General features: G+C 36.4%; 1 non-coding gene across 1 annotated transcript; it reads left to right on the top strand.

Moving 5' to 3' along the window:
* The first annotated feature begins 24702 nt into the window (after window positions 1-24702).
* On the top strand, window positions 24703-24775 carry TRNAK-CUU (transfer RNA lysine (anticodon CUU)). The gene has a single exon. It is a non-coding gene; the product is annotated as a tRNA-Lys (tRNA).
* The last annotated feature ends 1269 nt before the right edge of the window (window positions 24776-26044 follow it).

Here is a 26044-nt window from a genome sequence, read left to right as displayed (position 1 = left end):
AAGCGCTGCCGCGGCCCGCAGCCCGGGGGCCTGCACCGGCCCCGCCCGGCTCCAAGCGCTGCCGCGGCCCGCAGCCCGGGGGCCTGCACCGGCCCCGCCCGGCTCCAAACGCTACCGCGGCCCGGCTCGGCCTGGCTCGGCCCCGCCCGGCCCCGCTCACCGCCGGCGCAGCGCGGCCTGGCTCCGGCGTCCGCCGCTGCGGCCCGGCCTGGCTCAGCCCCACCGAGCAGGGCTAGATGCCTCGTCTCCGCCTACCCAAGAAGGGAATCCTCTACAGGTAGCTGGGATCTCCGTGTATATTTCACAGACGAATCCTCTCTGTTACCTTCCCTCCAAATCGATGTCCAGACACCTCCGGACCAGCAAAAATCCCGAAACAATCCGGTCCCAAAGAGTCTCCAACGCCGCCCAGCCGATTCCCTGCAGAAGACTCTAACAGGGATGTTCACTCAGCTGCCATCTTGCCCCCTTTCTCACTCAATTATTTTTAAAAATCCTTGTCTTACTATGTGCAAGACATTAAAATAGGCACAGGAGTACAAAATCAAATGAGACCTAGTTTCTGAGCTCATCAAGGAACACACCGGTCTGGGGTGTCTAGTCTTCAGATACACGCAGTTACATCACACATTATCAGGGGCAAAGCTGTCCACTGGTATTTTTCTGGAGCTGTGCCTGCACCTACTCATCATGAATCACTTAGCAATCTCTATCAGACAGGACTAAAGTGAGCATGGTATAATGTAAACAACCTCTTCACATTCGTTGCCAAGAATAAAATTTTATAATCTTCTGTTTGGTGCATTAGGTTTAGTTAAAGAATAAAAATATATTTATTTACTAATTTTTGTTTTGAGCAGTTTTGTCTCAGGGACATTCTCCATGTATTTTTAATAGGCAAATAAACAAGTTCAACAGGTTTTGACCTTTTAATTCAATCTTCTTGGGAGTTCAAAAGAGCCCTCTGGGTTTCATATCTTATACTAATATATTTTTGAAGTGTTTAGAACAGTAGTCATGAATTTAGCATGAGTTCAATTCTCAGGTCTGCCCCTCCCCACTAGAATTGTGAGTCTTCTTAAGGTACTTAAAGCCCTGAAAGTCTACAGAATATTTCCTTCTCTGTAAAAAGAAATGAATAAAAATATTGCCTATCATAAGGTAGGGTTTTCAGTAATGAAACAATTTATTTATTTAAAGCCTTGTTAGGGAAGTCACACACACATCTGCTAAGCAGTCATTGCCCAGAATTCACCTTCCCCCACATCCTTCATGCTCACCTCCTTTTCCATTGTGTACCTTTCCACAACCTTGGGAGACACTGAGTCTAGTAAAAAGATTCAGCCAGATGTTAAACCTGGAAAATTTAGAACAAGATCATAACAGGAATTCTTGGTGGAATGTTTCCCTCTCCCTAAGGTGGAAAAAATCACACTCAAACATGCTCTTTGTGCTGAGTAACTGACAGGGAGATTATTTTCCTTCCTGGACTTTTTATTCGAGCAGTTAATAGAGGGGTAATTTGCTGAAAGTTTCTGTTGTGCCTGAACCTGTGTTCCCATGATGTCCCATTGCAGTAATTCATTTCACAGGGCCTTATATCAATGTCTGGCACTCAAAAGTACTCAGAAATGTTCATTTTGTTACAATGGTTATTTTACAATGAAAATGAAGGTTAGAGAAATTAAGACATTTATACAGCTACAAAAATAGTATCACAGTATGCTTGGATTTCAATTTTAAACTTTGGGTTTTGAATTTATATTTAATGTTTTTTCATGATAGTGCCTAGCTCTGAAAATCCCTTATCATTTTTATCCTGTTCCTATTGCTCAAATTATGATTTACTATATAAAAATTAAGTCATAGGAGTGGATGTGGCCCAAGCAGTTGAACTACTGCCTACCACATGGGAGGTCCCTGGTTTGGGTCCCAGTGTCTCCTAAAGAAGACAATGAGCAGACAATGAGCATACATCAAGCAAAAATAATCAACAGACAATGAGCAAAAAATGTGAGCAGACAATGAGCAAAAACAAATGAGGTGGGAACAGATGTGGCTCAAGCAGTTGAATGCACACCTCCCACATGGGAGTTCCCAAGTTCAGTTCCTGGTGCCTCCTAAAGATAAAACAGACAATGAGCAGACAAGGTGCAAAAAATCAGCATAAAACAAGCCGGCAACAAAAAAAACAGTGAGCAAAAGTTACCAGCAGAAAATGAGCATGAATAACAAGCATAAACAACAAGCAAAAAACAATAAGCAAAACAGATTAGGGTGCCATTTGGCATGGGGGGAGGAAATTAAGTCATAAATAAAATGAAAGTAGTTAACATCATACAACAAAAACTTTGAAATCCTGATTAGAAATAATAATTTTAGTAATACCTTTTAGGTTCAAAGATGGAGGCCAAGTATATACACATGGAAAGTATTCTTCCATACATGTTTGAGAATAGGGAATGATATATCAGTAATGACAACACAAGTTATGACATAGAGGAACTCAATAAATATAATAAAAATTTAAAAATTCCTCTACACAAAATGCTAATTTTGATAATCTAATGATTTCTATGCATTAGCAAGATCTTTATCATAACTATAATTTACTAATTATCTTCTCTGTAATATAATGTTAAAATAAAATTTTTATTTATTTTCAGATAAGTTATTTTAGCTCTCAAAATTACATAAGAGAAAGATTTACAGGGTAATGACTGTATATAGATAACTAAAAATTAATGATAAGTAATCTTTAGATATAAGGGTAGTTACATATTTCAGAAAAAAATGATCTTTATGAGGAAAGAAATATTTAACCACTTGTTTAAATGTCATTATCAGAATTGTGGGAAGATTGAAGAGTAGGAGATTTGACTAATCAGTTCTCTGGCAGAGCAGCTATTAAATATGAGGAACTGTCTGAATCAACTATTTCAAAACTCAGACCATCCTGTAGAAACACCCAGAGAAGAGCCTTTGAGGGACAATTTTTCCAATCCATCTTGGACAGAGGCAGTGGAGGAGATCTGAAGATGATACACTTCTTCAGAGCTGCCTAGGACAGTTGAAGGCCTGCATTTGTTGGGAAAGTGCAAAGTCAAGAAAGGGCAGCTTTGGGGAGCTTTGGAAAAGTCTTCCTGACATGCTTCCTGGACCCTTGTACATCACCTCTTGAGGCAGTTTGGAGCCATCTGGTGCTCCATTTGTGAGTCCTTGACTTTGTTCTGGAAAAAGACTGGCTTGAGACAGTCCTCTCCAGCATGCTCCCACCCAAGAATTTTCCTTCTAAGCAAAAGAAATATGAAAGCTGTGTAAGAAAAAATTGAGGTAGACAGAACAGGAAAATGGTTTACCAACTTTAAGCCCTGCATTGAACCATCTGGAAGAGTTTGAGAGGATATTCAGACTCCTGTATACAGAGGAATTCAAAAGGACATCAGCAAGCACAAGCCCAGCACAAGACAAAGACCCAGAAAAGACAGGGAGGACCTTGCACTTTTCATTCACCTTGGGTTGACCTTCCTGATATGGCAGCTGAAACTCTGAAGGAAAGTGCTAGTTGATGTAAATTCAATTTGCAAAGATGGTGAAAGATGTTTTTTGTTTAGGTTGTCTTGGTTTTGTTAACTTCTGACACCCAAGAAATTTTCTTTAATGTCATCAGTTGTTTAGAAACTCAAGAATAAATCACAGGGATACCATATTAAAATAATTAAAATATACAGTGTGCAACAAAAGTTTACAAAACAAACAAAAAAATAGCAAATGCTGACCCACCCAAAGGGAGAGGATAAAACCTAAGAAAATATCAACAAAGAAGACAGTCTGTGATCATACAAGAAAAAGATTTTTTAAAAATTATCTTCAAGTTCTGGGGAGATGACATCAGAGTAGGCAGGCAGAGATCAGCTCTCTCAAAAAAAAAATGGAGAAAGGTCTAAAAGCTGTCAGGGGGAACTGCTTCAGGGGTCAGCAGATCAGGACAGTGCTGCATGACTCCTAAGAGGCCAAGGGCAGAGAGACAAAGAACCCAAAAGCACAAACATGAGATTATTACTAAATCCCCATAGTTACTTAGAAAGACATGCATTCCCCACCCTTAAGGCATACATTCCCCACCCTTAAGGCATGCAGCCTGGAGAAAACCCATCTCACTGTAGCTGACTGAGCGTGTATCAGATGTTCTCCTCCCTGGAAAGACGGTGGGTTCATTGGATAGCAGAGTGTGGTTTCTCTCCATTGAATTCAGAGAGTACAGCCTGTTTTGATTCTCAGCTCTGGCCAGACTTGAAAAATGGGCAGGTGGAAGTTTGAAAGAAACCATTGTGGAAAGGGTCACAAGTGATCTCCATCTGTTGACCAGCCAGGGAACAGTAAGTGAAAAACTACTTTTAGGTCTCTCTCTTCGCTCAAAATTCCTGGAAGAAAATATATACCTCATTAGAGGGTACAGGCCTGATTTTTGATAACTTAACCTGGGCAATTTTAAGGACTCAGAATAAGTTGAACCAAACATCAAAAAATGCCATGAAAAATAAAACTCTAGGTAAGAGAGAGAAATTGATAAAAAGGATACATACACCAACATATTAATATGCCTAAATATCAGTGAAAAATTATAAGCCATATTAGGAAACTGGAAGAGATGGTTCAACCAAAGGATAAAAACAAATATTCTGACAAGATACAAAATTTAAGATAACTAATCAATAATAATCACACAATTCTCCTAAATCAAAGAATTGAGGGACAATATGACTAAAGAGAGAAAAGATATTAAGAAGATATGGCTGAGCATAAAAACAATCTAAAATCCTTCAAATAAAAGGAACAAAATTATGAAAATGAAAGACACAATGGATGAGAATAAAGATTCATTAGAGGCACATAAGAGCAGATTTGACTTGCTCAAAGACAGAATTAGTGATTTCAAGGACAGAAAATCTGAACTGAAAAAGACAGGAGAACAGAAAGAGAAAACAATTGAAAAAATAGAACAGCGTGTCAGGGAATTGAATAATAACACAAAACACAAATATTTGCACTGTCAGTGTCCCAGAAGAAGAGAATGGAAAGAATATTTAAGAAAATAATGACTAAAGGCTTCCAACCCTTATGAAAGACAAAATGTCAATATCTATGAAGGGCAACACACCTCAAAAGAAAAAATCTGAATAGTCCTACTCTCAGACACCTGCAATTCAGGATGACAAATATCAGAGATAAAGAGGAGTATGAAAGCAGCAAGAGAAAAACAAAGTATCAATAGAAACCATGGATGCCAAAAGAAAATTATATGATATATTTTAGGTACTGAAATAGAAAAACTGCCAAACAAGAATCCTGTATCTGGAAAAACTACCCTTCAAAAATGAGCATGAGTTTAAATTCTTCACAGACAAACAAAAATTGGGAGAGTATGTTACCAAAAGACCAGATTTACAAGATACTAAAGAGAGTGCTGCAGCCTAAAAGGAAAAATATATATATAACAACTACAACAACTACAACAACAAAACAAGTAGAGAGACTTGGAGAAGTGTGTGGAAAAGAAGATTATTATGAAGAATAAATTAAAGGATAAAAAGACAAACAATAGTAAGATAAGAAAATGGAAAGTGAATAAATAAAACAGATAATTAAGTAATGTCTTAAAAGCAATAATATTGAACATTAATGGCTTGAATTCCACAATAAAAAGACATAGATTAAAGAATGGAGTTTTAAAAAAGAACAACTTGTATGCTGTCTAAAAGATACATCTCAGACATAAGGACACAAAAAGTTTGAAAATGAAAAGTTGGGAAAAAATATCCCATATGAATAACAACCAAATATATCTGGAGTAGTGATACAAAGATAAAACAAATTTTTTAAAATTCCTTACATCTTTTATTTGGATTTCAAATATTTCTTTTTTTTTGTCTTTTTTAAAAATATTACATTAAAAAAAAATGTGAGGTCCCCATATACCCCCCAATCCCCTCACCCCACTCATGTTGTAAAGGATGTAGAAGACCATGAATATTAATAAAAGAAGCAGTTCACCAAGAATAATTCTAATAAATATTTATACGACTTACCTGGGTGCTCCAAGATACTTGAGGCACACACTGGCAAAATTGAAGGGAGAATTAGATATCTCTATAATAATAGTTGGAGACTTCAATAACCACTCTCAGTATTAGATCCATCTAGATAGGTTATAAATAAGTAGAGAGTTTGAAAAATATCATAAGTGAACAATACATAACAGGTATTTATTCAGAATTATACCCCATAAAAGCAGGATAGACATTGTTTTCAAGTGCTTTTGGACCCTTATCCAAGATCAATGATATGTTGGGGAACAAGACAGGTATCAATTAATTTAATAAGGCTGAAATTACTACAAAACACTTTATCTTATCATAACAGAATGAAACTGGAAATCAACAAAGGGTAGGAAAAAGGCCAACTCATAAATATATGGAGATTAAACAAGATGCTCTAAGATAATCAGTGGGTCGAAGAATAATTTGCCAGACAATTTAGTAAATATTTTGAGATTAATAAAAATTGAGAGCAAAGCATATCAAAAACTATGGGACACTGAAAGGTCATGCTTAGAGGGAAATTTATATTCCTCATGCTTACATTAAGGAAGAAGAATGTAGGGAGCAGATGTAGCTCAGTGATTGAGTGCCTGCATCCCATGTATAAGGTCTTGCTTTCAATCCCTGTTATTTCCTAAAACAAATAAAAGAAGAAGAAAGAGCTAAAATTAAAGAAATTGCAAATCTGGAGGAACAAGAAAAAGAATAATAAACTAGTCTCAAGCCAAGTGGAAGGAAAGGAATAATAAAGATCCGAGCAGAAATAATTGAAATTGAGAACAAAAAACAATAGAGAGAATCAACAAAACCAAAAGATTGCTCTTTGAGATAGTCAACAAAATTGACAAACCCTTAGCTAGACTGACAAAGAAAAAAAGAGAGAAGACACAAATAAATAAAATCAGAAATGGGAGGGGGTACATTACCACTGACCCCACAGAAATGAGAGATCATAAGAGGATACTCTGTACAACTGTATGCCCAAAAACTAGAAAATGTTGATGAGATGGACAAATTCCTAGAAACACAGGAACCACATACACTGACTCTAGAAGAAATAGAAGACTTCAATAAACCAATCCCAAGTGAAAAGATTGAAAAAGTCCAGGACCAGATGGTATTACAGGTGAATTCTACCAGTCATTCAAAGATGATCTAATACCAATCTTGCTCAAGCTTTTTAAAAAAATTGAACAGGAAAGAACACTGCCAAACTCATTCTATGAAACCAAAATCACCCTAAGACCAAAACCAGATAATGTTACTGTGGAAAAAGTAAATTATAGACCAATATCTCTATTGAATGTAAATGGAAAAAATCCTCAACAAAATACTTGCAAACAGAATCCAAAAGTACATTAAAAGAATTATACATCATTATCAAGTGGGTTTTATCCTGAGTATGCAAGAGTTTTTCAGCACAGGAAAATCAATTAGTGTAATAAACCATATTGATAAGTTAAAGAAGAAAAAAGCATATGATCCCCTTGATTGATGCAGAAAAGTTGTTTGATTAAATAAAATATCCTTTCTTGATAAAAAAAAAAAAGAAACACTCCTAAAGATAGGACTAGAAAACCACTTTCTCAATATGGAAAAGTGCATATATGAAAAACTGACCACTAGCATTTCATTCAATGATGAAAAACTGAAACGTTTCCTGCTAAGATCAGGAAGAAGACAAGGATATCCAATATCATGACTTATTCAATATTGTGCTGGAAGTTCAAGCTAGAGCAATTAGGCTAGATAAAGAAATAAAAGTCACTAAAAATAGGAAAGGAAGAAGTAAAACTTTTTCTCTTCATTAATGATATGCTTATTTATTTAGAAAGTCCTGAAAAATACACAACAGAACTATTAGAACTAATAGATGAGCTCAACAAAGCAGCAGAAGTGGCAGAATACAAGATTATTATGCACAAATCAGAATTGTTTCTATATACTACGGATGAGCAATCTGAGGCATAAGTAAGAAAAATAATTCCAATTATATTAGTAATTAAAAGAATCAAATATTTATGAATAAGCTTAACCTAGGACAAAATGGACCTATATTCAGAAAACAACATATCATTGCTAAAATAAACCAAAGAATACTTATATAAATGGAAGGATATTCAGTGTTCATGAACTGGAAGACTAAATATCTTTAAGATGTCAATTCTATGCACATTGAATTACAGATTCAAAGCAATCTCAATAAAAATCCCAACAGCCAGTTTTGCAGAAATCAAAAAGCCAATTATCAAGCTTATTTGCAAGTTTAAGGGGTTCTGAATAGCCAAAAGTGTCTTTAAAAGAAGAACAAAGTTGGAGGACTCTCACTTCTAGAATTAAAAGCAGATTACTTAGCTACTGTGATAAAAACAGCATGTTACTGGCATAAAGATAGACAGACTGATCAATGAAACCAAAGTTGAGAACTCAGAAATAGACTCTCGTATCTATGGTCAAGTGATATTTTGACAAGGCAAAAATAGTTATTGGATTATGTTTGTGAACTGGTCTGTCACTCTGGGCATATTAGATTATATTTGATTCAGAGGTTTCACATTTACTTTGATGCTAAGTACTGTGCACCAAGGGGACTCACAGAGAAAAGCACACGGCACAGCAGAGGATGGAGTTTTGATCCTGGAGCCCAGGAAGAGAGATAAGCCTTTTGCCTGATAGTCTACAGCTGACATTGTGAGAAGAACAAAGCAGCTGAGCCCAGAGAGGAACAAACCCTGGGAGTGAGACAAGACTTATCTCAGCCAATAGCTGATATTGGAAGAAGCCTTGACCATTGAGCCAAGACAGGAAGAGGGAGCTTGAACTTTTGCATACATTAGCAGCCATTTTGCTCCAACATGTGACAACAGGCTTTGGTGAGGGGAGTAATGTAGGCTTTATGTCCTGGTAACTGTAAGCTTCTACCCCAAATAAATACCCTTTATAAAAGCCAATAGATTTCTGGTACTTTGCACCAGCACTCCTTTGGCTGACTAATACAGAGATGAAGGAAAGGATAGAGAAAACTAAATTATAACTGTAAACCAATGAAGAAACAATATGAGAACCTAAATAATGAGAGACTTTCTTAAAAAGAACCAAGCAGATTGACTGCAGTTGAAGATGACAATAACTGAAATGAAAAAATTTCCAGGAGGGTTTCAATCAAAAATCAACATGGAAATCTGCACCTTGTAGCAGATACAAGGTGAGAGAGGGAGACCACCATGAGATGGATGATTGTGAGCATGGTACTGACCCTGGGAGAAAATAGGCCAGCCACTACAATGACGTTGAACTTCTAACTCCCAAAATGAAGAGACAATATCTTTCTCTTCTTCAAGCCAACCCATACTTTAGTATTTGTCAGAGCAGCCCTGGAAAACTAAGATATTAGGTAAAATACAAATTATTTACCATGACTTATGGGCCCATGCTTCATTTTCCAATTATATCTCATGCCACTTTTTGTCATCTCTTTGTTTTAATTTCCTCCAAATAATTACAATTGCTGTCATTACAAAAATGTTCACATGCTATTTTCTTCACCCTTCCCTCTTTCTGCCACAATGCATTTTTTCCCTATATTTCATTTTATAGATCTCAGTTTATAATTGTTCCCTCTGTAAAGCTTTACTTGAACACCCATATTGTTCCATGCCCATCATAGCACCAAAAGCTTTCCTTCAATTGCATGGTGAAAATTATGTATTTATAATGTGAATTTATCTGATTAGCTGCATTCATTTCTCCTCCAGACTTTGGACTCCATGAAAGGAAGATACCATACTTGTTCTACTTAATTTAGTTATTTTCATGATGCCCAGAATATAATCAAAACTAAGTGAAATTTTTAAAAATAATGATTGCATAAATGAACAAATAGATGTATAAATGAATAGTGTCCTTCTTTGGGATAGATTAACCTATTATTCCCAACTTTTGAATGCACTCTGTCATGTGACTTGCTATTGCTAGTGGAATATGTGTGAAAGTGACACTCCTCTAGTTCTAAAAACAAACTTCAGGAGACATTGTATCTCTGCTTTTTATTTTGTGTTCTGGTAAAAGCTATGAGAGAATGCATCCCAGGAAACTTTTGGACACATGGTGAACAGATTTGAACCCAACCTGTGAAATGGAGTCAGCTCATCTGATCTGAGCTTGGCAGAGCTGCTGCTGATGCACATACACATGAGGAAGAAATAAATTCTTTACAAAAGTTTTGGAAGTGGTTGCAGCAGATACCTTTCTAAAACATAAATATAATGGAATGCAGTAAGAAACAAGGTATTTCATAAAAAATAAGGAAATATAATATTACACACACACACACTTTAAAGTATCTCTTGGTGTCTGTTTACAAAAGAACAGTATTCTGGTACTCAATGAAATTGCTAAATTAAAGTATAAAAGAGAAAAATATGTTGAATTCTGTTACACTTCTTAAAACTGTGAATGTTTTCATTATTTTAATTTTGTACTTTCCTCAAGTTATGGCCATATAAAAGTCATTAATGCTTTCATCTTTGTAGCTAAATTTATACATTAGAAGAGGTGTGTGTTGTATATTCCTTGAAATCCTTGGCTTCATCTTCTAAACCATGTACCTCTGTTTGGCAAAGAAATGTCTTTGAAATTTATACGGTGTTTTAGTTTCCTACCTGTTAAAACAAATCTTATACAATAAGTGGACTCAAATAAAAGAAATTTATTGACTCACGACTTCAGAGACTAGATTGCTGGTCTCACAGGGTCAATTTCTTCTGGCTAGTGGGCAATATTTGGAGTTCTTTGGCTCTTCATCAGATGGCAATGCACAAGGCAGTGTTTTCTCCTGTCTTTCCTACATCCCATCGATTTCCAACTTCTGGCTGCCACCTGTGGCTTCTGCCTTCAAATGACTTTTACTCTGTTTATAAAGGACTCCAGTAATCCAGATTAAAGCCCAACCTATTCAGCTGGCCACACTTGGGTGTAACATTTTGAAGGGATCTTATTACAATGGGCCCATAGCCACCAGAATGCAGACCAACAACTAGAACATGTCCAAATTAGCACAGAGATTTCAATCCACCACATAAGGACCACATAAAGCTGTATTTTCTTTTCCTTGTTCTCTTTCAAGAACTGAAGAGTAGTTGAACAATACGTTTATATTCTACAGCACTCACTATAATGTTTTAGAGACTTGGTGTTACTTTTCATGAGAAGGCAGACTGTACAGTGGTTACCCACAGGGCATGTTTCTGATGAATGGCAAGTATGGGAAGCTTCAGTCATTAAAAACTCCAGGCAGAATCTATTCCTAGAAACACATGCTGATGCTTATGTGCAGTGGTGTATAATAGTAAGAAATGAAGAGAAATTATCTTTTCTGAAAAATAGCATATGCATTTCAAATTTTCCAGAAGAGTCTATTTTGGTCCACTGATCTCTAAATGCTATATCTTATCAAAATCTAGTTTATTAGTCTCTTTTCAGACTTCTTTGAACTGGAAGAAATATTAAAGATCAAATAGCCCAGTTTATAATCTGTGGCTGTAAAAATCAAATTATCTGGTAACTTAAACTATATACTAATATTAAGAAACCATTCCAAACAAATTCTAGTAGTCATGGGGCCTGGGCATAGATATATTTTTAAAACTCTCAGGTTAATTCTGATATGCTCTAGGCTTGATAACCTTGATTTGAGTCTAATTCTTTTCTTTTTTGAAGGAACACACTGAAGCCCAAAGAGGTGAATGATTTACACAAAGTGACCAAGGAAGCTCAGAAAAATTATTAGGGAGATCCTGTTTTATGGCACAATACTCTTTTCCATATAGAAAGAAAGACTTCTTAATCAGCATCACTTTAATCTATACCTTCATCTCTCCATACCAAAAAATATGGGTTTGAATTTAAATTCAAGCTAATAATATTGTTCAACATACACTTTTGTATTCTGCCTTTCATGTAACTTCCTTTCATTTGAACTAGTATATGCTATCTTAGAAATAGCAAATTCAAAAATAAAATGTTCACATCCAAATATGATGAGGGACCTTTTAATGTCATAATGTATATTCAGTTTATCCATGAGATATAAAGGAGACTTTGATTCTTATGTTTAATGGTCATATTTTATTCCTTGATACCTGAGAGAGTTTATAGGTATGTCTGTTCCATTTATTTTAGATATGAAGAAAATAAGTAAAATCAGAATTAAGTAATGATGTGAGAAGGGTATGGTTGTTTGCAAATGTGAAGCAATGATGAAAATTGTCTGGTTTCTAAATAAAAAGTATATATGGAACTGTAAATAGAATGTAATCCAAGTAAATTTTGAAAGGGAACCTGTATTAATGCCTTGCTTTCTCTATAAACTAATCTTCTGGATTACCAATTTCTGCTTGCAGTTAATGCTTCTCTTATTAGAATTGCAATATAAATAAAGCAAAAAATTGGCAATAGCTCATGCATTTGATCTATGGGAAAAAAGAACAAAAAAGTATTGAATATTAGCAACCATAATTAAATGTTATATTTTCTCTATTTCCCTTTCATTTACTTTAAAAAATATGATCATGGGGAATTTATGTTTTTATTTGCTATATTCCCAACTAACGCAAGCATTTTGCATATGAGGAAACATACATACTAACATCATAGAATATTAACTATGTCTACTAATTTTAAAATGTTTACTGGGGGAAAAACTATTTGCATCATTGGACAAATTGATAATTTTCTTAAAAATGGTAATGTTAACAACACCATAAAAATCTAATGTTATCTGAGTTTTAAAACTGGAAGACTCAAAAGAAATCAAAATATTTCTTCCTTTTCTGTTACGTTTCTTAAGTGTGTCTCTGGGAGAGCTGAAGCTGTGCTAATGCCTGTTTCACAGCAACAAGGTCATTTTTAATGAACAGAAGGCAATTAGGCCCAAATGTGTCTCTTTTGGTGTGGCTAGTGCTTTCACAATTGAATAGTCTCAGACCACTATTCATTCAGAGGAAAATTAGACAAGCATCTTACTAAAATGTCAGTCTATTATTTTTAATAAAGAAATTCCACTGAGAGCAGAGGAAAAGACAAATGTAAGACCTAGAAATTATTTAAGGGATAAAGGGAAAGAAAATGTAACAAATGAGCATAAGGAAACTACAAAGTAAAAATGGAAAAATATAATAAAAATGATGAAGAAAGGTAAATATAAACAGATTGCAAAGTATCACTGATTGGAATGTTGTTGATGTACTGATTATTGAGACATGCATACATACACACATAATGATGGAACAGAAGTACTTTGAGAGTCTCAGTTAATCCATTTATTTGCAAATCCTTGATCTGATTCAACTGAGGTTTTGTTTGTTTAGTACTACCTTATGTTAACAAGTTTGTTTTCTGTTCTATATGTATATACTCATATTCTTTTTCAGTTGAAATAATTTTTGAGATTGACCTTCTGGTTATCTGCCAAATGAATAAGATGATTTGTTAATAGCAAATGTTGTAGAATTAAACAAATGAGAATAGATTGCTGTATAGTAATAGATGCTAAAATATTTTATTATTACTTTTGAGCTACATGAAATTGCTGTTTTGGTGTGTGAAAAATTGTCAATTAACAACAATTTTGTGTGGTTGATCACATGAGTAGGCATAGTTGTATTCAAGAAGTGTAGAAATAGAGAAAGAAGTATCTAAATCAGAGGAGTTAATTCAATAAGGAAGATACACCAACATATACCTTGGCAAAAGCAATTTCGTAAACTGCTTCCTTCTGAGGAAGTCCTGGACAGCCCTTCATATCTCTTCAGTTCTGTTGATGATATTTTATTAAATTCCAAGTATTGTCCCAGATTCCTTGAAATCAGCCTCTGGTTCTTGTCCTCTACTTTTTTAACCTGCAGTCATCTAGAGTCATTAAAAAATAACCCTTACAGCATATTGGTCTTGAGATTTGCTCACCTTCAAGCATAGTCACATTTTCACTGTTATTATCTCTGAGAATTTAACTATGAATTTTTGAGCTATGGTGTATTCAATAGTCAAAACCAAAAAGTGGTATTAAGTAATCTATTTTTAAATGAAAATGAGATTTGGAAAAGAGCAAATGTACTGAATTCCATTGATGTTTACATAAATGGATGAATTCATGGCCCATGGATGGAATATAGTGAGTGGGATGTAGAAAATAGATCAATTGATATTCTTTTGCACTGTTTGAAGAAAAAGATGAAAACAAACATGAAGATTATTATTTGCAACAAGAAATTAGTTCTATTTGTAAATGAGATAATTTTAATTAAATGCACAATATAAATAAAATTTTTAGTTATTTCCTTTGAATTTTAAATATTCAAGGAGAAAATGTAGTATTCAGAGAATCAAAAAACATAGCACATAGGACATATTATTTTCTTAGTCCTCTTAATATAGGAAGGATTAAAATACTCATGACTTCTACAAGTGATAGTTTTTATTTCAATATAGATCTTTAATTAAATTATTACTCACAAAATTTTAATGATCATATAATCTTCTATTAAAATACTGTTGCTTTGAAATCCATCAGCAATGTATCTAATTAGTCTGCTCTAATTTCTATCTTTGCAAAAATGTAAAAGCAATTTCATGTTATGATTAAGGAAATAAAATATTAACTCATGTAGATAATTAAAGTAATTTCATATTGGTTTTATAATGGGGGAAAGTAGTGAGATGTAGTTTTAGGGTACAGAATTTAATAGCTAAATTGGAACAACTAACTATGTTGGTTATGATGGTGAATTTTAGCATATGTCTTTACGTCCTTGTTAGTAGTTTCCTCAAATTTAAAGTCAGTTAAAAAATTAGACTCCCAATTCATAAATGATGGTCATAGTATTTTCACCTATAACAATAAACCAGTTTAAATTAGTCACTGTTCTTTTGACCAAGCCTATATTTTCTTACCTTATTGATATAAATTAATAAAGGAATTCTAACATTAAATAAGGAAATTTAATATAATCATGATTTTTCATTAGCCATTCTAAAAAGAGTAATATGTTATACTTCTTAAAGGAGCTCAATATTAATAGCATATAAAAAAAGTAAAGAGGGAAACAGACTTTGGCCCAGTGGTTAGGGCATCCGCCTACCACATGGGAGGCCTGCAGTTCAAGCCCCGGGCCTCCTTGACCCGTGTGGAGCTGGCCCATGCGCAGTGCTGATGCGCACAAGGAGTGCCGCGCCACGCAGGGGTGTCCCCCGCGTAGGGGAGCCCCACGAGCAAGGAGTGCACCCCATAAGGAGAGCCGCCCAGTGCGAAGGAGGGAGCAGCCTGCCGAGGAATGGCGCCGCCCACACTTCCTGTGCCGCTGACGACAACAGAAGCGGACAAAGAAACAAGACGTAGCAAAAAGACACAGAAAACAGACAACCGGGGGAGGGGAGGGGAATTAAATAAATAAAAATAAATAAATCTTTAAAAAAAAAAAAGTAAAGAATCAGAGTAAATTTGCCTTGAAAGTTACTGTGTGTAGATATGTAAATTTTATTGCACAACATAAAAATGAGGTAAGGTTTATGACTCCTAAGTCAATCCAATGTTAGAAAATATTATTCTTTGTAATTCCAGGTGGAAAAAAACATTAAATTCTCAGATGAATTTAAGGTCTTTATAGATTTTGTCTAGTTATTTATTTTCTTTTCATAACAAAAGACTGTTCAGTGGTTTCTGTAGTTTCCTGTCTACTAACCCATATACCATGGAATGAGGTGGCTTTAACAATGGGAATTTATTGACTCCATAATAAGATTAAGACCCATCCTGATCAAGCTAGGCCACACCTTAACTGAAGTAACCTCATCAAAAAGTCCTCTTTACGAGGATTCACACCCACAGGAATAGATTAAGTTTAAGAATTTTTTTTTTTCCTGGGGTACATAGCTCCAAGCCACAACAGTGGTCAAATACATTTAGAGAAGATTTTATAACATGAGTTAATACATGTAAATCTGCATGTGCAAAACCTTTTTGTTGAACAGCTGTTACATCTATGACTCTGTGCTTGGCATTTTTACAATTCTTACTTCCTGTGCTTACATGATAATAAAGGACACAAGAAATATCCTTACATTTAATAAAAATTGCATTAGAGGAAGTAAGGAGTGACTACTAGAGACATTAGAAAATAAAATATTAAAGAGGAGAGATCACTGTGAGCGAAGATCTCAAGCACAGACTTTGGGAAGATTTCTGAACTTGGTCTTTAAGGATAGCTATGGTTCAGTAGGAGAGAATGAGCACAGAGGACAAATTAAGTATAGGGTATATTATTATGTTGGTGGAAAAGTAGTTGCAGTTTGCATTGATGAAATTTGCTGTTTGATATTGACATACATTCTTAAATAAATGTGGATATGTTATACATCATTTTAATGTGCATTTCTCACTTTGTTTTTTTTTTTGCTGAGTTATTACTTGATGTTTATTTTATATTTATTTTAGACTATGGAAATGATGTTAGACAAAAAGCAAATTCAAGCAATTTTCTCATTTGAGTTAAAAATGGGTCTTAAAGCAGTAGAGACAATTCACAGCATCAACAGTGCATTTGGCCTAGGAACTGCTAATGAACGTACGGTGCAGTGGTGGTTCACGAAGTTTTACAAAGGAGATGAGAGCCTTGAAGATGAAGAGCATAGTGGCTGGCCATCAGAAGTTGACAACGATCAATTAAAAGCAATCATCAAGGCTGATCCTCTTAAACTACACGAGAAGTTGCCAAGGAACTCAATGTGAGCTGGCCAAAGAAAAAAAAATTGTTGCTTTAAAGTGTCATCTTCTCTTTTTCTACATAACAACAACAAACCATTTCTTGATTGGATTGTGATGTGTGATGAAAAGTGGATTTTGTGTTACAAGACAATTGGTGATGACCAACTCAGTGGTTGGACCAAGAAGAAGCTACAAAGCACTTACCACAGTCAAACTTGCACCCCAAAAAGATTATGGTCACTGTTTGGTAGTCTGCTGCCATTCTGATCCACTACAGCTTTCTGAATCCTGGTGAAACCATTTTATCTGAAAATTATGCACATCAATTCGATGAGATGCACTGAAACCTGCAATGCCTACTGCTGGCATTGGTCAACAGAAAAGGCCGTTTTTCTCTACCGCAATGCCTGACCACATGTTGCACAACCAATCTTTCAAAAATTGAATGAACTGGACTATGAAGATTTGTTTACCTGACCTCTTCCAACCAACTACCACTTCTTCAAGCATCCTGACAACTTTTTGCAGGGAAAATGCTTCCATAACCAGCAGGATGTAGAAAATGCTTACTAAGTGTTCGTCAAATCCCAAAGCACAGGTTTTTATGCTATAGGAATAACAAACTTATTTCTCATTAGCAAAAATGTGTTGATTATAAGTTTCCTATTTTGATTAATAAAGATGTGTTTGAGCCTAGTTATAATGATTTGAAATTCATGATCTGAAACTAAAATTCCTTTTGAACCAAATTAATAATATGCATGAGCATTCAGAGGCACAAAACTTAAGCAGGCAACATTGTAAAACATTTGGAATTTTTTTAAATACAAATTTATTTTTTAAAAAAACTTAGATTACATAAAATGTTACACACAAAATATAAGGGAATCCCATATGCCCCATGCCCCCACCTCCCTCCCTTCCCCACATTAACAACTTCTTTTATTAGCATGGTATGTTCATTGCAATTAATGAACACATTTGGAGCATTGCCACTAAGCATGGATTATTGTTTACATTGCAGTTTACAACTCTTCTCAGTCCATTTCGTAGGTTATGGCAGAATATATAATGTCATTCATCTGTCCTGGCAATATCATCCAGGACAACTCCAAGTCCTGAAAATGCCCCACATCACACCTCCTTTTCCCTCTCCCTGCCTTCAGCACCTCCAGTGGCCTCTGTCGCCACAGAAATGATATAATTTCTCCCATTGCTAGAATCACAATAAGTCTATAGTAGAATATCAGTAAATCTACACTAGTTCATATTTTATCCTCCAATTCTGAGGACTCTGAGATGGAAATAACCACTAATTGAGAGGGAGCCTCAATCCCATATGGCTGGTAGATGGGACTATCTTGCTTGCAATTGTAGACTCTTGGTTCCTTGGTATGGTGGTTGTCCATCCTCATCACCTTGTTAGTTGTCCTGAGTGATTCCAATGACCTGGAGAATAGGTGTTGAAACTCCACTGAGGCTCAGGGTCCAGTTGACAGATGGACGAGTCAAAGATTCAAGTCTCTTGAATGTACACTACCAACTCCAGCATCAACTATAGAATCAAATAGAAGGGACAGAAGAGGCATGTGTAGAGAAGTCACAACTGTGTCCAACTCTGTTGCACTTGGGAGCACAAACTCCAAAGAAGGACCTACTGTCAAGGGATCAAACTCCAGAGATATCTGCAACTACCATGGGACCTGGGTTTCTCCAGATCCCTTGGAAGTCCCACTATTTGGGGAAGAATTACTTCTATGAGATCCTGCTGAGATGTGCATAAGTGTTACCTCTGGGATAACCTATTGACTCACTTGAAATCTCTTAGCCATATAATCTCACTTCTATTTACCTTTTCACCCTTTTATTCAAGGTCTTTTTCCAGGTGCATTGCTCATTGGAGCTTGGTAGTAATCCCTTGGTGCCAGGGAGGCTCATACCCAGGAGTCATGTCCCATGCTGGGAGAAGGTAAAGCATTTATATGCTGAGTTTTGGCTGAGAGAGAGGCCATATTTGAGCAACAAGGAGGTTCTTGGGAAACAACTCTTAGGTATACTACAGCACTAGGCTTAGTTGCAATTTCAAGACCAAAGGCTCATGAGCACAATCATCAATAACAAGAGCCCATCAATGAACCATCCATCTTCACTAGTCATTGCCCCAGCACTTGGGGGATTGGTGCGTTCCATTAGAGAATGTGGCAGAGCTCATCAGGATGAGAATTCAATATTCTTTCAGTTATTGTGTAAATCTCCACCCTCTGTGACAATGCCCCATGAACATCTGAACACGTTTATATACCTTATATGTATAGGTGTGAGATGGTGCTCCTCTCTCACTCTTTTGGATATGGATATCCTGTTCTCCAAGCATCATTTGAGTGGGCTTGGTGACCTTGTTGAATATCAGGTGTCTGGATATGTGAGGATCTATATCAGAACTCTCAGTTAAGTTCCATTGGTTAGTATGACTATCCTTGTGCCAATACCATGCAGCTGTGGCCACTGTAGGTTTGTAGTATGTTTTAAAGACAGGTAGTGTGATTCTTCCAATTTCATTTTTCTTTTTCAATATATCTTTGGCTATTAAGTGCCTCTTGCCCTTCCAAATAAATTTCATAGTAAGTTTTTCCAATTCTGTAAAAAATGCTGTGTTGATTTTTATTGGGATTGCGTTAAATTTGTAGACCATTTTGCGTGATAGACATCTTAATGATGTTTAGTCTTCCCATCCATGAACATGGAATATTTTTCCATTTATTTAAGTCTTCTTTGCTTTCCTTTAACAGTGCTGTGTAGTTTTCTGTGTATAAGTCATTCACATCTTTAGAAAAGTGTATTCCTAGTTATTTGATTCTTTTAGTTGCTATTGTAAATGGAAGGTTTTATTTTCCTGATTTCCACCTCAGATTGTTCATTGTTAGTATACAGAAATGCAACTGACTTTTGTGCAATGATCTTATAACCTGTGATTTTACCGAATTCATTTATAAGCTCTAGAAGCTTTGTTGTAGACTTCTCAGGACTTTCTATATATAGGATCATGTTGTCTGCAGATGGTGAAATTTCCACTTCTTCCTTCCAATTTGGATGACTTTATACGTTTTTCTTATCTCAGTGCTCAAGCAAGTACTTCTAGCACAATGTTAAATAGTAGCGGTGATAGTGGGCATCCTTGTCCTATTAAGAAGACACTGAAAGAACATAATGAAGATATTGTAAACATCTATTAAAAAGATAACAGATATAATGGTAATGAAAGGCACAATCCAAGAAATACAAAAAAAGCACAAAAACATTGGAAGCACATAATAGCAGATTTGAACAGGCAGAGGAAATAATTAGCATTGTGGAAGACAGTGCATCTGAAATCAAAAGGATACTAGAACTGATAGATAAAAAGATAGAAAAAATCAGCAGGATCTTAGGGATCTGAATGACAACACAAAATGCACAAGTATACACAGTATAGGGATCCCAGAGGGAGACGAGAAGGGAAAGGGGACAGAGGGAGTATTGGAGGAAATAATAGCTTAAAACTTCTCAACCCTACTGAGGGAGATGAATGTACAAGTCCAGGAAGTTCAGTGAGCCCCAAACAGTATAAATCCCAAAAGGCATGTTCCAAGACATATACTTGTCAAATTGTCTAATGATTAGAACAAAGAGAGAATACTGAAAGCAGAAAGAGAAAAGAGATCCATCACATACAAGGGAAGGTAAGTAAAATTAAATGCTGATCACTCATCTGAAACCATGGAGGCAAGAAGGCACTGGTATGAAATAAATAAGGTGCTAAAAGAAAAAACTTCCAGCCAAGAATTCTCTATTCAGCAAAGCTGGTATTCAAAAATGATGAAGAATTCAAAATATTCACACATAAACAGAAATTAATAGAGTATGCCAATAAGAAACCAGTCATTGAAGATATACTAAAGGGAATGCCTCAGGTTGAAAGGAAAGAACAGGAGAGAGAGCTGGAGGAAAGTATAAGAAAAAAATTAAAAAAGAGAAATAAAAACAACATATGACATACATAAACCCAAAGAAAATATGACTATTGGAAGTAATTCCTTGACAGTAATAACACTGAATGTTAAAGGATTAAACTCACCAGTCAAGAGACACAGTTTGGAAGAATGAATAAGGAAATATGACCCATCTTTACAATAAACCTAACTTTGACCCAGGGATTCAGGGAGGTATTTGGATTTGAATGTTCACTCTGAGGATAATAACACAGATTTGAATAAATCATTTAACCTCATATGAATAGTGTTGATAATAGTCCTTGTGGTGTTATTGAGACATATTAAATCAAATGATAAAATTAAAGTTATTTAAATGGCACATGGAAAATAGTTTATTTCTATTAATGATTACAATCATTTTATGGAACAACTTAAAAGAAGTGCTAGTGAAAAAGTTTAAATTGTTGATTAAATAATTTGGTTTTTCATGAAGATTGCCTAGAAAAAAGAAAACTTTTCTGTACAAGTCATTATAGTAATTATGAGAGTGGAGCCAAGGGAAATACAAAAATATAGTAGAAAATATGGATCAAAATTCCGAAATAGAATGAATGAAAGAAAAGATCCTTGAGAGAAATAAGGACATCATAATGAGGCACTAGTTTTGGCACAGAGGTAATGAGTTTCATTTAATATACAATATATTTGAAATGACTTTGAAATATCAGCATATATGCCAACTTAATTTAGAAATATACTTTCATTGAAAGTCAAGTTACTTTCAACACATTTTTTGAAATATCTCAGTAAATATGGGGCAATATAGGAACAAAACTGAAAAGCAATTTGATGTTGTGCCTAAACTTCTTAGATGAGGAAACTGAGATTCAGAGAAATGGTTTAGTAGCAGAGTCAAGTTTCCTAACTGCTAGAATAATATTTTTCTATTTCATCTATGATTATCTTTGGAAAAAAATATTTGAGGCTATATTGAAACACTTTCAAAATACTAGAAAACATGGTCCTTTCCAGACAAAGGTAACTTATTGGTCAAGTGTGTCTATTCATTTAAGGGAAATAATTTTTAAAGAGAAAACATAGGAGGGACATTTCTATATTATACTCTTAATAAAAGTTTTAAAGGGAAGGCAAATGTGATGATTAAGCATTTGTGTCAAATTGGCCAGGTAATTGTGCCCAGTTGTTTGGTCAAACAAGCACTGGGCTAACTGTAACACAAGGGCATTTATGGACTTTGGTCACCATTGACTTTACTGCCATGCTAAGTCATATATAGCTGATTACATCAATCAGAGAGATTGCCATCAGCAATGAGTGGTGCTTTATCCAATCAGATGAATGCCTTAAAAGGGTGATTCCAGCATTGAGTGAGAATTTCCCAGCTTGTCTTTGGACAGCCAACGTCTCCCAGAACTCATCAAGAATCTTCATTGGACTTTCATTGGAGCCCCTGGTTTTAGCTTGCCTGCAGAACCTGGACTTGTGCATTACCATGACCATATGAGAGACTCTTAGACTACTGATAGATATCTTTGTCGATTCTGTTTCCCTAGAGAACCTTGAATATTACAGCTTGGTACCCAGAGTGGTTCTTGAGGAACGGTCTTAAACATGGGATGTCTGAGGTGGTTCTGGGAGTTTTGCAATTGGCTCTCTCTGCTCTCATTAGACTCAAGGGTACTGATGACACCTTTTCCAATAATGATGAGTCTGCTAGCAGTCTATGGCATGAGTTGGCAATTGAGATATGCAAAATATCATCACTGGATTCCCATACTTTCACGCTTATAAGAAGCTAAGATCTGGGTTTAGAGTGTTTTAAAGACCTTAACAGAGTTTTGTGGAGTCAGACAGTATAATAATGACTCCTCCTAGATACACTGAACACTGTTACAAAAGAAAGAGATGAGTTAAAGGCTTCAAATTTGAAACTTAAACACTGTATGAATGATGCAGAAGTTTCTATGTGTGCTCTGAAAGAAAATGTTGTCTCTTGTAGGCACAGGCTCAAAATATCTGAGAACCAAGCTCAGACTCTCATTGTACAATAGCAGAGATACAAAGGAAACTAAAATCTCAACCCTGCAGAGTTTCTGCAGTTAAAGTGAAGACATTGATTGGAAAAGATTGGAATCTAGAGAATTGGGATGGAGACATATGGGATGGTGATAATATTGGTGGAGATATTGGAATTCTGAATTCTGCTGAGACTTTATCAGAGAAGCCTGCAATGGCCTGCCCTGTCCAGACCATACCTTGTCAACCTTGTATCATTCAAACTCCAGGCTGCCCCAGGGAGTCTGAAACAACTTCCAGCCCTGAGGTGGGTACCAGCCAAACTGAAGTCTGCCCTACCTAGCCTCTGGCCTGCTCCAGGAAGACTGGACCTCCTCCCAGCCCTGAGGCATCTACCAGCCAAACTCTAGCATGCATTATGGAACCTCCAGTCTGCCCTGAGGAAAATGCCTTCCAACCCTGCCTGAGGAGAATAATCCTGACTCAACAGAAGAAAATGCAAGGGAATGCAAGGCAGTAGCTTGCAAGGCATTTCTAATATTTCTCCTCACCCACCCCCATCACCTCTTTACTTCTAGACCTAATATTAGACTAAAATCACAACAAACCCCCAAAGACAAAATACTAAGTGTGACCCTTGAGGAAGTAAGGTATACTCAGAAAAAACTGCTTGAGTTTTCCCGATTGGGATCAGGAGATCTGAGAGCATTGGATCCTCAATCTCTCTTTGTCTTTCATTCACAATACCCTTTGGGACCGCGACTCTAACATCTGACGCCCAACATGGGTCCTGAACAGTGACTGCAGCAGAGATCTTCCATGGCAGTATCCAGAACGTGGAAACTGAAGACCTTCCTGAAAGGTTGAGGCATCACTCGAGTCTGACAATATAGTGGTAAGAATCTTAAATAGTTTTGTTTTCCACTGGCATCAGGTATGGGAAATCAGCCAGGACATCTGGAAGAATATTCGCAGTACTAAAGAGTCGTTTAAATACTGTCAGAGTCTCAGTGAAAACTGCTGATTTACTTGAACTTTTTGCTCTAGTACAAAATCACTGTTATTGGTTTCAGCCACAAGGAAAAAATCTTTTAAATCTTAAACAGTGGAAACAGGTAATGAAGGCACTACATAGAGCATACCAAAAAGGAGAAGCTATACCATTATTGGTGTGGGCTTTAAGGCAACAGATTGCAGCAGCTTTAGATCCGCTGCAGTCAGAAGCTGAGGAGGAAAAAATTGCCATCTTTTCCAGCGAGGTCCATGACACGGGCCATCAGAGTGAGGACAGGGAGGAAATAGAGGACAAGGATGAGGATAAGTCCCCCATGAGACAGAAACTAACCCCTTTCTGTCTAAGCAGATGTCTAAATTGAATATTTCTAAAACCAGCATTTACCCTAATTTGTGTAATGTAGCCCCTATAATCCCACCAGTTACAATGCCTACAGCCCTGGGAATATTCACTGATGCCATTGACACCAGACCCTAGATTAACAACATATTTGTACCTAATCAAATTCCAATTGCTCCCTTAATGTGTTGTTTGCTGCAAGGATCTCAACAGGGGGATCCTGAACCGATGCAACTTTCTGGGTTTTACTAACAGCTTTCCAGGTAAATATTCAACAAGTTCCCCCAGATGCGAATAACCCTCAAGGAGGGTATAATATTCATCATGAACCCCTGCCATTTAAAATTCTAAAAGAACTTAAACAAGCCTGTGCACAATTTGGAACTAATAGTCCTTACACTTTTGGCTTAGTGCAGGTCCTGGCTCAAGCTGACCAACTTATCCCTTGGGATTGGGACTTGCTGGCTAGAACTGTTTTAAACCCGGCTAGCTCAGTCAGTAGAGCATGAGACTCTTAATCTCAGGGTCATGGGTTCATGCCCCATGTTGGGCACCAGATGTTGGGGTCATGGACCCAAAGGGTATCAGGAATGAAAGATAAAGAGAGATTGAGGATTAAATGCTCTCAGATCCCCTGATCACAATCTCTCTTTGTCTTTCATTCCTGATACCCTTTGGGTCCGCGACTCCGATATCTAACAGTTTGTTTGGGTGGCTGATTGAAACATAGACCAACCGACGGTGAACATGTCTAAGGTTGAGATGCCCAATTTGCCCTGGAATACAGTAGAAGAGGGAATTCAAAGGCTTAGAGAGATTGGAATGCTGGAATGGATTTATCATTTGAGAGCTACTCACCCAACCCAGGAATGTCCAGAGGACACACTTTAAACCAGAACTGTAAGGAATAAATTTGTAGGAATAATTCCATCTTATCTGAAGAGCTCTGTGGTGGCTCTTCTCTGTAATCCAGATATTACTGTAGGGAGGGCTGTGATGGAATTAGAATCCTTAAACATTTTGGGAATGATCGGATGTCGGTCTGGTAAAAGTCAAGTATTGGCAGTTAATCACCAAAGTCAAGGTGGGCGTGGCTACCACAATGAAAGGCAGATTCAAATAAGCACTCAGAATAGTCTGAGTTATGTAGAGTTATGGCATTCACTAATAAATACATTATGGGGTACCTAGAAGTGAAATCAATGGGCAGTCTACTAAATTTTCTTCTGGATCTGTATATATAGAAGAGTTCTAGATAGAGTGAACAAAACCCTTACTCAAATTACAGATGCAGAGAATCAGAGTCCCTTAATCAATTCCCAGACTTGAGATAGTCTACAGACCCAGAGTTCCTTGAATGAAGAGAAGACCAGGTCTCATTGGGAAAAGGTCCTGTTAAATTGCCCAAAATTTATACTGTTAATCTTCCTCCCACATTTCCCCAAGGAGACCTAGAGCCTTTTACCAGAGTAACCGTGCATTGGGGAAAAGGAAATGATCAGACATTTCAAGGATTATTAAACACTGACTCAGAAGAGGTATTAATTCCAGGAGACCCAAAACTTCACTGTGGTCCACCTGTCAGAGTAGGGGCTTATGGAAGTCAGGTGAATTAATGGAGTTTTAGCTCAGATCCATCTCACAGTTGGTCCTGTAGGTCCCTGGACCTATTCTGTGATTATTTCCCCAGTTCCAGAATGCATAATTAGAATAGACATACTCCGTAACTGGCAGAATCCTCACATTGGATCACTGACTTGTGGAGTAAGGGCTATTATGGTTGGAAAGGCCTAGTCAAAGCCACTAAAACTGCCTCTACCTA

Source organism: Dasypus novemcinctus, chromosome 2, assembly GCF_030445035.2.
Source record: "Dasypus novemcinctus isolate mDasNov1 chromosome 2, mDasNov1.1.hap2, whole genome shotgun sequence".
NCBI lineage: Eukaryota > Metazoa > Chordata > Mammalia > Cingulata > Dasypodidae > Dasypus > Dasypus novemcinctus.
This window is presented reverse-complemented; position numbering and strand designations above follow the sequence as displayed.